This window comes from Rhyacophila brunnea, unplaced genomic scaffold, assembly GCF_057557595.1.
Source record: "Rhyacophila brunnea isolate RB1 unplaced genomic scaffold, BYU_Rbru_1.0 scaffold_8, whole genome shotgun sequence".
Taxonomy (NCBI): domain Eukaryota; kingdom Metazoa; phylum Arthropoda; class Insecta; order Trichoptera; family Rhyacophilidae; genus Rhyacophila; species Rhyacophila brunnea.
Genome location: NW_028233350.1, coordinates 3,683,336 through 3,695,549, shown reverse-complemented (window position 1 = coordinate 3,695,549; position 12,214 = coordinate 3,683,336).

Genomic DNA, 12,214 nt, shown 5'->3' with positions numbered 1-12,214 from the left:
ATTTTTTAAATAATAAAATGCCTAATTCTTGTCAAATTTGGGATCACAGAGATTATCAATATAATTTTTTATCGTAAATATTTTACTAAAATTATCTCATTATAAATTATACTTCTGGTTTTATAAATGCGTTTGAAAATTAATACATGTAAAAAAGCTTAACACCACTGCACAGTTACGTACCGAAATATGACTATATTCTAAAACATTAGAGCGAGAGGTTTAAAAGAATACTAATTTATGTAATAAAAATAATTTATGCAGTCATCAAATGTTTAAAATAAATGTAAAGGATAATAAGGCTTCAAAATTATATAAATAGATTATCTACAACGTTTAAGGTATGTCCAGGATCATGCTTTGAAAATAGAACAAAAGCTCCATTTTGACCTACGCTGAGCATGTCCCCTCTTACGAATAAAGCATTTTTATTGAACACATAAGATAATCCGAAATACATCAAAAAATAAACTTAGGAACCTTTTAAATTTAAAATATAATGTTTTTCCCTGAAGTGTTATTAAGGATTAGTATTTGTATTCAAACAAAAATATTTCTGACTAGATGGAACGATGTACGAAAAAATATCTAAATTCTTAATTATTAGGAACCTTGTGCTGGTATATTATATAATATATAATTTAGGAACGTTCTACATTAAAAATAACAGGCAAAGATTGCATCAAGTTCTGATCAAATTGAGGTGCATGTCACCTACATGTCGGCTACTGTCACGCTGTCGCGGCGACAAATTTTGTCTATGGTTTCGTCATTTTGCAGAATATTTTGAACGATCACCATCTCTGTAAATTCACTGAAGAATGACACTGATGAAGAGTGCCGACTATAATGTATTAGTAATTTGAATTATTAGTAATTACTCATGCTAATTTCAATTCATTTTAACAGTTTTGTACGTCTGCGTACGTTAAAATTACTTACGACATGACATCCATAGATAATATTTTATATATAACCCAACCTGCAGACCATAGATAATCGACAACATTCTTATAGGAAATACATAGTAACAACCGCCAAAAACAAAAAAAAAACGTTATTTTGACATGACTATTGAAAAGTATAGGCATGTAGAAGATGATATAAACGTTCATTGAATCATGCAGGTGTCGATGCAGTGCAGTTCATCGTGAGGTGACCTCATTGTTGTTCTAGTGATTTTGACAGATTTTGCCAACTGACAATGTTATTTTAAAGGTTTAAAATATGCAACGGGATGAAAGCATCAGTTTGATAACATTTTAAGCATCAAGAAAAACGACATTACACATTTTTCCCGCAGAGGCAGCTTACTGTGACGTCACGTGATAGTCCGCGACATGCACCATAATATAATTCGCGCATAAAGTCCCCTCAAAAATTTGGTACCTACCCAATCTCATTAATTCTTTTACCACTGTCAAGGAAAATATTTTGCATATTATTTCTGCAATTATTAATAATTATTGAAGTCATCAACATGGCCAGAATGTCTTCCAAAACCTTCCAATATTTTTCATCCATTGCAAAATAGTTTCCATTATTTTAAGCAACCACTAAAATATATAATATGCACGTATAAATAATAAAATAATATTTTTCAGTATGTAATGCAAATGACAGCAACAAGTTTTGTTCATCTGTCATCGAATTTAAAATTGGAACTGCACAGAAGACCCGTACGCATTTCAGGCTTAATTTTTTTTTTTTTATGGAAAAGTGTAAAGTTATATACAAGATGATTGTATATTTTATCTGCCTGAAAAACAGTACTTAGGATGTCACTGCCAATATCCCTACTTACCTCCTTTGCTTGCTTATTGTCTTAAGAAGACATCGACGGCTTTTGTAACCCCCTAAGTGTTGGGGTTTTCTCGGTGTGACATTTGTTTGGAAAGGGTTTTCCTTTCTAAGGCTTAACGACATTTATGTTGTCATAGTGTATTTAGATTTTTTTTATTGTTTCGACAAGATGAAATCTTTTTGTTTTTTTTTAATATTATATTTATACAGACTGATTTATTGATAGGTTTTGGATAATATTTACCACCATTTATTTTATGTTTTATTATATTTCAATACTAAAGGCCATGCGACCCTATTACAAGTATTAATCCGTTCATATTTTTGGCAGTAGATAGTAAGTGGTGAGTAATGAAGGCAGTGTCGGTAGAGATGGATCTGGATGTTCATTTACTTGATGCAGTAGCACAAATAGTAGTTACAATTAATAGTAAGAGTAAGATTAACGATATGGAGTGATCGCGATGAACTAAGTGCTCAGACCGAGCTGCGATCTGGTAGTGATGATGATCGGGGACTATTTCGGGAGTCTGTGCCCGAGAGATAAATATTAAATGACCGAACGTCTGATGGTGAGTGTCTGCACCGCGTGTCAGACTCGATGACTGAGTGAGGATTCGTGGATTGTCCTTCAAATTTATATAAATGCAGTACATATATCAATCTGTATCAGCATATTGATTGGCGATATAATTATTCCATTCGCTGCGGACCTTTTAATTAATATTTAATTACCTCATTAAATAACATGCTAATTATATCTAATGGCCACCTGATGAGCAATGCACCAATTGCGTTGGATGCAGTGATGTAATGGGTTAATCATCCATTTCTCATAGTGTCCAATCATGACAAACTAAGTAAATAGCTGACTGCAATGCTAATTCCCGCGATATCTATTTTTCCACACAGTCAGCTATATCCGATGACGCAAACTCCATATAGTAGCTGACTCAATTATAATAATTATGTTCTAAATATTCTTTTCAAGATATTATTTTGATTGTAAGTATGTCAATAAATAGCGGATCATAATTCATTGGACATGTCACTTGAATATAAGTTCCCGGTCTGTTAGTATCTCAGTCTCTGTATTGCTCCGCACAACATCTCATTCTGCCGAGATTCGGACCTCGTAACCGATTATAAGTATCGTAATATAACAACTGTAACATACTCTTGTACCGACTGTTTACGCTGTAAATAAAACTCAATCCAACATCCATCGGAGCAACCACTAAATCACGACTTCATCATCCATCACACCATGGCTCCCACTACGATGACTACTACATACAAGAGATAGGTATTGTAGTAATTAACACATCATAACAGACCCTACTGATTTAGTCATGATTGAGGAAATGCAGACGATCATTACTGCTTTATGGTTTTGTTTTGCCAACAAAACATACTTATTAAACTGTATCACTCATGGTATGATTATTAAGTCGATGCATGTATAATAATATGTTTTAATACCAAATCTACCCTCTTCTCTAAAATATCATTGTATTAAATGCCCTAATTCCCCACTACATACCTTAAAATAGTCAAAACCAAATAGGTACCTAATAACATAACTTTAATGCTAAATAAGAAATTAGCCTAACAGAAGTACACTTCGCGTAATAGTAGGTACCTACACCTAAGATTTACTGAGAATGGGACAACTGGACGCCAGGACAATTGGACGCCGCAATATCGTAGACACATAAACAGAACGTAGAAGATGAATTTTAATGAGATTCTATCGAGTACTTAGTGGTTTTAATTCATTTTACTCTTATTGTTTTTTTTATTACGGATTGAGAATAACCATGCCTAATGCTTTATATCAAAATAAAAAAACTCTTTTTTCATTGTAACTTAAACATATGCACGATTAAGTCATTATTTACGTGTGTATAAGTACATTCTCACCAACTAACAAATCATAATATAACAATTTAAGTATAAATAATAATATGAAATATTTTTTTAAAACTACGTATAAGTACCTAACGTCTATTTATTTTCGAATTGCGTGGCGTCCAGTTGTCCCGGCGCCAAATCGTCCAAGACCCGATTTACTTGCATTATTAGCGCTTAGAAAACAATCTGTTCGACCTCCACGAACGGTCGCCAAATGATCGAGAAAAACCAGTGACCTTGGAACAGTGAAGCGAATTAAGTATGTAAAACATGTAAACATGTAAACCTAACCCTCTTCACCGTTCGGCAAATACAACGAGAGAAATATAACGGCATTTTTAAAAGCCGTATAATAGATGAAGATTTATTTTTTAATATTTTTTCAGCTGTAAACGCACCCCGAACCACGAAGGTGGTCAGCGGCGCCGTCCTCGTGGTTATCCCGAGGACACACATCTCTTTGTAGACCAGTATTTCCAAAACTTTTTCTTCTAGCGGAGCCTTCGAAAAAATTTGTAAAATCGCGCGGAGCCCCTACCTGACTAACAATTTACCTGCTTGAGAAGTTATTATTTATTATTACTTATATTTATTATTACTTATATTACTTATTTTTATTTATGCAATTTTAGAAAAAAAATCTTCACGAAATCGAATGTGCATGCCAATGAAACATGGTTAACGACAAAGAGTACACCAAAAAAATAATACATGCTAAATACTATACCGTAACTGTAACGTGAGCTTGGAAATTTTAAACACTTTGATGTAAGAAAAATACACAGTGCATAATAGGCGGCTACGTTTACTACCTTGCGGAGTCCCAGCGTTCCCGGAACTCCGGTTTACAGTTACCGCTGTACACTACCAAGCCACCGAAGTCGTTTTCCTGCACTCAACTTATCATCAGAACAACTAAACTTAAGGGTCTTTGGCGATGCTCCGTTATCTATACGTATCACGTGACCACCCCATCGCAGACATTGAGTTTTGATAAATCTGACGACGTCAAGCTCATCATAGACCTTATAGAGCATAATAGTATAGTAACGTCACTACATACTATAATCACAGATTAGGACAAAGATTCTTGAATATACATAATTTTGAAAACACTTCTGAGAATTCACATCTTCAATAGAAAAAATCTTTTTTGAAAAAAATACGACACCCAGAAGGAATTAAACCTGCATCTCTCAGATTTCACGCCCATGCACAGATACCACTATGCTGTATGTATCATACTTAATTGCGATAAATTTTAACTAATGGCTCTTAATACTCTCTTAAGCGCTTCATGCGCACATCTCGTAGTAGCTAGTAGGTATGAGGGTAACGGATATATATACCCTCCTTTCTAATATTTTCAGCATAAGATAGAATTCTTATCAGTGACTTGACAGACTAAAATTGTTTTAAGAAAAACTTTTGAATGTATAATAATATACTCACCCATTACTATTGTTTTCTATTCTATAATACTGACGTGCATTATATATATATATATATATTAAATTATTAATAACCATGTCCTTGCTTTTTCGTACAAAGTAGTTGTTAGTAATTTAGAAAAATCACAAACACTCAGGCTTTGAAAAAAATACATAAATATTGTGTATTCACTGGGAATCGAACCCAGAACTCTCGGGTGGAAGGCCAAACCCTTACGCACTGCGCTACGAAAGCCTGTTTTTATTTACATTACTCCAAATAATAATTTGTGCCATATATACCAGAAACTATTATTCCATAACACTGCTTAGGGTAATGAATAAATAAAACTGTAAAAATAATTAAAATACAAAAGGTTGCCATAATGCACATAATGATAATTTTAACAAAGTATGAACTTGGAATCCGCGGATAACTTAAATATTCATGATAACCAGTTATTATTATAGGCAGACCATGCAGTCGAACAATACCCATCCCTCCGATAAACTACCCCAATAAAATCAAACAAACAAATTATCCCCTTCAAGGGTTAAAAGGCATCGGTGGTTTCCTAAGTCTTCACTTAGTCTGGGTGTATTAACGTGACATAACTGGAATCTGGACTTATCGAATATTCCGTAGATAGTCTTGTAATGGTAATGCGGACGCATTAAAGTAACCCCAAGCTTACCTTTCATAGCAAACGGGTCGCTAAGAAAACAGATTAACCCCAGGGAGGTTATTAGCGTGAAGATTGGGTTGGAAAGTGAGAATTTTCGACGTTATTTAGTTTTATGCCGACGCCATTTTAAAGATCGATTGAGATTAGAGAATATATTTTTTCTGCAAAATTCTAAAAAAATCGAAAGGGGTGTATGTAGTAAATTTGTTACCAAAACGTTAATGATACTAATTTAATATGTAGATACGTTAAATTATGGAGATTAATATACGGAAATCTATAGTGATTTTATAGCCACTATTTATTACTATATGAGGCGTCTAATTACAAAAAGCGACAAGTCCACAATTCGATATTTGCGGGAAACAACGTTTCTATGTTTCAGGCTTCAATTATTTGTTGTAACGTAAGATTATTTTTTCCGTTGTATTCTATGTCGAAATTAGAACCAAATGGCAATTTGTTTCAGCCGATAAACTCTTAAACGTAATAAATATAGGCAAAATAAAATTGGACGTAGCTTGACACTTGGCGCTTTTTGTAATAAATCGAGACTTAAAATATTCTTTTTCGTAGGGTTTTGTCACGTTTTGGAATTTATAGATCAATACGTATTGTGTAAAATTATACAAAGAATATTATCTTACTTAATAATTATCTCACAGTTACTAACATTTAACTTATTTTGCAGATATAGTAGTAGGGTTCTAGATATTATATATAATAGATATTCTATATTCTACATATATCTTGGGGATTAAAACAAACTAAGATTTTCCGCGATTAATTTATTGAAACACTTTGTCCATAATATTTCGTTTGTTATAAACGGTGAAAGCAATTTAAAATGCCAACGTTTATATTAATTTATCTGATATAAATGAGAAACTCACATTGAAAAAATTCATTACAATAATGTAACAAAAAAACAAATTATCATATAAAAAGACATGAAAAATTTCAAAGTAAAATGAACAAAAAGATGAAAGGCAAGTTAATTTTTAAATAAAAAAATATATAACCCAATGATTAAGTGCCTCGGCAAAGGTATTCAACATAGCAATAGACAAACTGAAAATTTTTATTTATAAAAATCAAACTGATTTGGTCACATTTTTCCAAATATCTAGTGGGGATGATAAACTGGATCATAATGAAGAACTCGAAATGAACAATGAAATATTGAATTTTTAGTGTTATAAATAGCCAAAAAGTTAGCAGTTTGGCATCTTAAGGCTCTAGTATGAATAAGATTAATTATCTCTAAATTATAGACCATATATCCATATTGACCATGTCCGATCCTAATAGGATCATATGGGCCTCCACAGAGTAGAGGTTTGTATTAACATATATTGTTTTTTACGAGAAATGGATGTCAGCCACTTGCTCAACCTATTAGGTCCATACCCTGACTCACACACAAATTGAAAAACAATATGTGTACTTGCCAGACCCAGGATTCGAACCTGAGACCCACGGCGTGATAGTCCAACGCTCAAGCCGCGCGGCCACCGTGCGTGTTATACCATATATTCAAGGTTAATTTTTACCAATTTTGACCATATTTTCAAGGTTAACTTTTATATAATGTAGATATTTACGTTCACATGTTTCAGTGATTTAGGGTTAAGCTTTATATTACAGCTTTTATTAGAGCACAGCTACAATTAACTAAGCTTTTGTAAGAAATAAGAATGTGCGATTAATCAATATAAAAATGATCCCTATGTTGCGAGTTACAGTGACTAGTGATAAAGGGATTCTATCAAAGGAATTGTTATACAGGTGTAGGTTATTTTTACTGTAAATGAAATAGAAAAATATATGCGAATATAAAATTATTAAAAGAACTAAAATTGAAAGCCTCAGCACGAAATAATTTTTAGGGATATATTAGATGTAGCCAACAGCACAGTGGTGTTAATGACTATATTATAATATGTATACAATCGACAATGAAGAAGATTGAACGAGTACCTGCAGAAAATGTCTTATGAAAAAAAACAAATCTCTGTTTTCCATTTAAGCTTCTTTGCGATACAAGTAACGCCACCTTTTAATCGGGTCGCGAACCTTTTGTGCAGTTCACGGGTAAAGTTTTAATGGTCGCATTTCACACAATTACAACGGCCATTAGCCGACCACAGAGCTTGTTTAATAATATATTATAAAACTTGCACATGCACTTAACAAGGTAGTTTCTTAGAAAGTTCAAACTTTTTCAGATTACTTATCAACTGTTTATACTCACGTTATTAATTAAAACTGAAGTATTTTTTTTTAATCTCTTCATCATTTACTAACGAGCTAACTAACTATTATCATCAGCTGTTGACAATCCACTGGTGAATAAAGGCTTAGGTACCTTAATTCCTTTCACTATTCTAAGTCTCTAGTTTTTGTTTCCGGTAGATTTTGGTGTTATTTTCTATCACTACCCAATAGTTCCCTCCAAACCAACCCGCCCCCCACCGCATTCGGTCTTAATCGAACGTATCACGAGGCCCTACTTTTATATGTGAAGCATCACCAGTTGTTTACGTCTGTAAATGTCTCAGGAGCAGATACCCAAGTCTTGTGTAGCACTCAAGTGTGCTTTGACTGAGTTTATAGAGACTTTCTAATAAAGGAGAAAACCACTGTATTACTCATATTATCTTGGAACATATCCTGTTCATTACTATTACATCACGTACCTTTATTTGCTGCCTTATTTGGTCTTTTACGGTCTCCATGCGTTATAACCAACATGCAGCATTACTTAGTTTTGGAGTTTTACATTGTTCCACGTGCATGCGTGAGTACGTTAGTTGAATACTCACCAAGCGACATGTCCGGCCTATTTCATTACCTTGGCTATTTCAATCATATTATCTCAATACTCTTGCCTGCCTCCTAATTTTCTAGTGTGTCTACTTTAAGTCTAACATGGCTGCTTTCTTCTCGTTGTTTTTTTATTTCTCTTACACTAAGGGTCTACTATTTACATGCATACGTGAATACCGATGGCATACATTGGTTGAGCATTTAATCCTATAGGCACAATGGGAGATCACTTTTGAAAACACCCGTTACTAGAACTAAAACACTAAAACATTAGCTTGGTTTTAGGTGCATTTGAGTAGTCTCATCACACATATTATATCTGTCAATAAACATAGTTTGTTACCCTGAGCAATAGAGTTTGGAGTAATCTATAAGGTAGGCATACAGTTAATATAATTGAAATTATATCTTTCATTATGATTTGAAACAATGACCAGCATGATAATTGCTTTTGCAAAACTTACTATATTATAATGTATATAAACCCATAAAGTTTAATTGAGTTTTAAGTTTAGTATTAGTCTACTGACCTTTGGTATAATTCTCTCCTCTAAACACGAGGTTCACGGAGTTGAATCACAGGGTTGACTTAGATTCAAATGTTGTTTCTTCAATTTATGTATTTCGATGCAGACCAATAACCTAATGATTTGGGTTTGTTAATGTATTTTAGAATGTATCGAGTTATTAATCTGTTTAATCTTAAGTCGCTATTAGTGTTAATTTTATGGATTTCATTGTAACTTTCTTTTTGACCAAGTGTTTTTCGAATAAGTCGTGTTATTATTTTTAATGTCTGCTTTATTTGTATTAAGTTCTTTATTTTTAATGTCTTCTTCTAAAAAATAAAACATACTTAATATTTTTTTTTTAAATAAAAAAAAATGTATATTTGTCCATAGAGCGCATTGAAAAGTTGTCTTATAAGCCTGACACAAGAATATAGTTGTAATCTAGTAGGTATATAAAGTTTAAAATTAAGACTGCAAAAACAGGCAATTAACAGGAGCATAAAATTTTCTCATCTTTCGTAAAATTGGGATTAAAAACAATGTGAATATTATTTCTAGTATAAAAACTAAGAATAGTAAAATGAACGAAATTGATTCAGCCATTCGTTTAACTCTATCTGGCCAATATATTATGTTTTTTTAAACCTACATAATATTGTGAATTATACACCCCTTGATCTGAATGTCTAAAACTTAGTGTTCTTAACCACCCATATCCAAAGTAGGTACAAAATTAGAAATTAGCAAAGATAAAAACAAAATTTTTCATTTATTGCTGGAATTTACAAAATATAGAGTTTTCGTTAAAATGTTTCCAAAGATTCTCGAAATTTTGCCGTATTTATTTTAGAATGTTTAATATTAATAGAATTCCATAAATTATGGTATGTTTGAGAAGAAATTTATTTAATGACAGCTGAAAGCTATGAATTTCAAAAAAGTTACTTAAGTTTTTTTTATATCATCCGTAAAAAATATATTGTAGATAAAAATTATAGATAAGAATTGTAGATTAAAAAAATGGAAGTTATACTTAAAAATGCGTGTCAAGCTGTTTCTTTATCTATACCTAGTCTCTGAGTCTCTAGATCAGAGGGGGGCAAACTTTTTGGATGGGGGGCCAAATTCAAGAATTCAAAATGAGCGGCGGGCCGCAAGTAAAATACCATTTTTAGATATACACTATTTATTTAATGTTTGAGACTTTTACGGTTGTTTTTTATCGTAGTATATTCTTGGGTTTTCACCGTGTCTCCTTCTTCCTTCTTTGCTCGACGTTTCGGGCTCGTTGCAGAGGCCATTATCAAGAGATATGTTTTATGATGAAATGTAGTGTAGGTATGTGAATGTAAACGTTGCTCTTAGAATGTCAAAAGGAATCCGATTATCTAAGAGCAAACAATGCTCAGAGTAATTTGTCAATCATTACGACCGGGGATACCGGCTCGAATATTAGATTTTGCTGATAGTGCCGGAAGCCATGACGTTTTTAACCGTAATCCATCATCCCTATTAATATTATCAGGGTTTCTGTGGATTTCAATGGCCTCCTTTACCAATCGTGCGAAACATCCTTTATTCCGACCCAATATCTTGGTCTCGAAGTCAAAATTGTGCCCTGTAACCATCGAGTGCTCGGCAATTGCCGACATCGTGTAATGTTTGAGTCGGTATGCTCTCTCGTGTTCACTCACACGCTTCTTTACTGTTCTAGAGGTCTGGCCTATATACTTTTTTGGACATCCACGACAGCTTAACTGATATAATACACCTGCCGAGTCCAAAGGTTGTGAGAAAACCCAAGAATATACTACGACACTATTTATTATCACGAAAAATAAACACTACAAAAAATTAATGAGAAGAATGAAATTGTTGCACATTTTTTTTAAATTCAGGTGTTAATTTTGTAGATATTCTCAAAACTGCTTGTAAATGGGCATCGGAGATATTTGATCGTAAAGAATTTTTATTGAGGTTCATGATCGAAAATCTTGTTCACATATATAGGTTGATCCAAAAATAACGAATATTTTTCTTGCATAATCTTTAAGTTGGTCGAATTTGTCTGAATTAAGGGCATTGTAAAATTTGGAGATTTCTTCATGACTATGCAATTCTCTTAAATCAGTGTCACACTGCAGATCAATAATCTCAAGTTGTAGCTCTGTCGGTATATTACCAATATCTATTGAAAATGGATCGGGTACTATTGCTAAACAAATTTTAATCTGTGTCAATATTTTTTTTTAAAAATTATAAAAAAGAGTATTCGTAATCAGAAGTACAATTAATGATGGCGGGCCGCAAAAAAATACCCGGCGGGCCGCATGTGGCCCCCCTCTGCTCTAGATTATTGTCTGGTTTGTCCTGTGTTCTGTCCAAGAAATACGAAGCATTCGGTGCAAACACCACATTTTGAAGGTTTTCATTTATAAACCCTATTAATAATTAATTCTCTATCATAAATAAATGATAATTTGTAAATTTGGAGGATTTTACATCTACAAATATAATTATACGCACTACAGTGTATGGATAAGATTTTATAAAACAAAATCTTTATAATATCAAACAAAAATATGTTTATCTCTACCACGTCATTTCGAGTTTTCGCCAATATAAAATCTGCGCAAATTTGATATCCCATTTCGACGAAATAAAAACGATAACGATGTGAAATTGATACGTATTGATTTTTTTTATGAAAAAACAACAAAAAGTAAACGTACGCCACTGAGCTCTAGCGTGATCACCGTTGCGTATGAATACTATGGTATTACGGATACACTCAAGGCATTGTCAACTATTCAAAATAAGGTATTTTAATTAACTTATTTTATTCAACGAATAATTCACAAGATTTAAGAATGTACCATTCTAATTACTGAATATACATAATTCTGAAAACATTCATGAGAAAATAATAGGTATAGCCAATAGAAAAATGGTACAGTTCGGTTATGAGGAATACAGCGGAAAACACATTTTGAAAATAGCCGACATACTGGATTATTTGTTAGGATAACCTAACCAAACC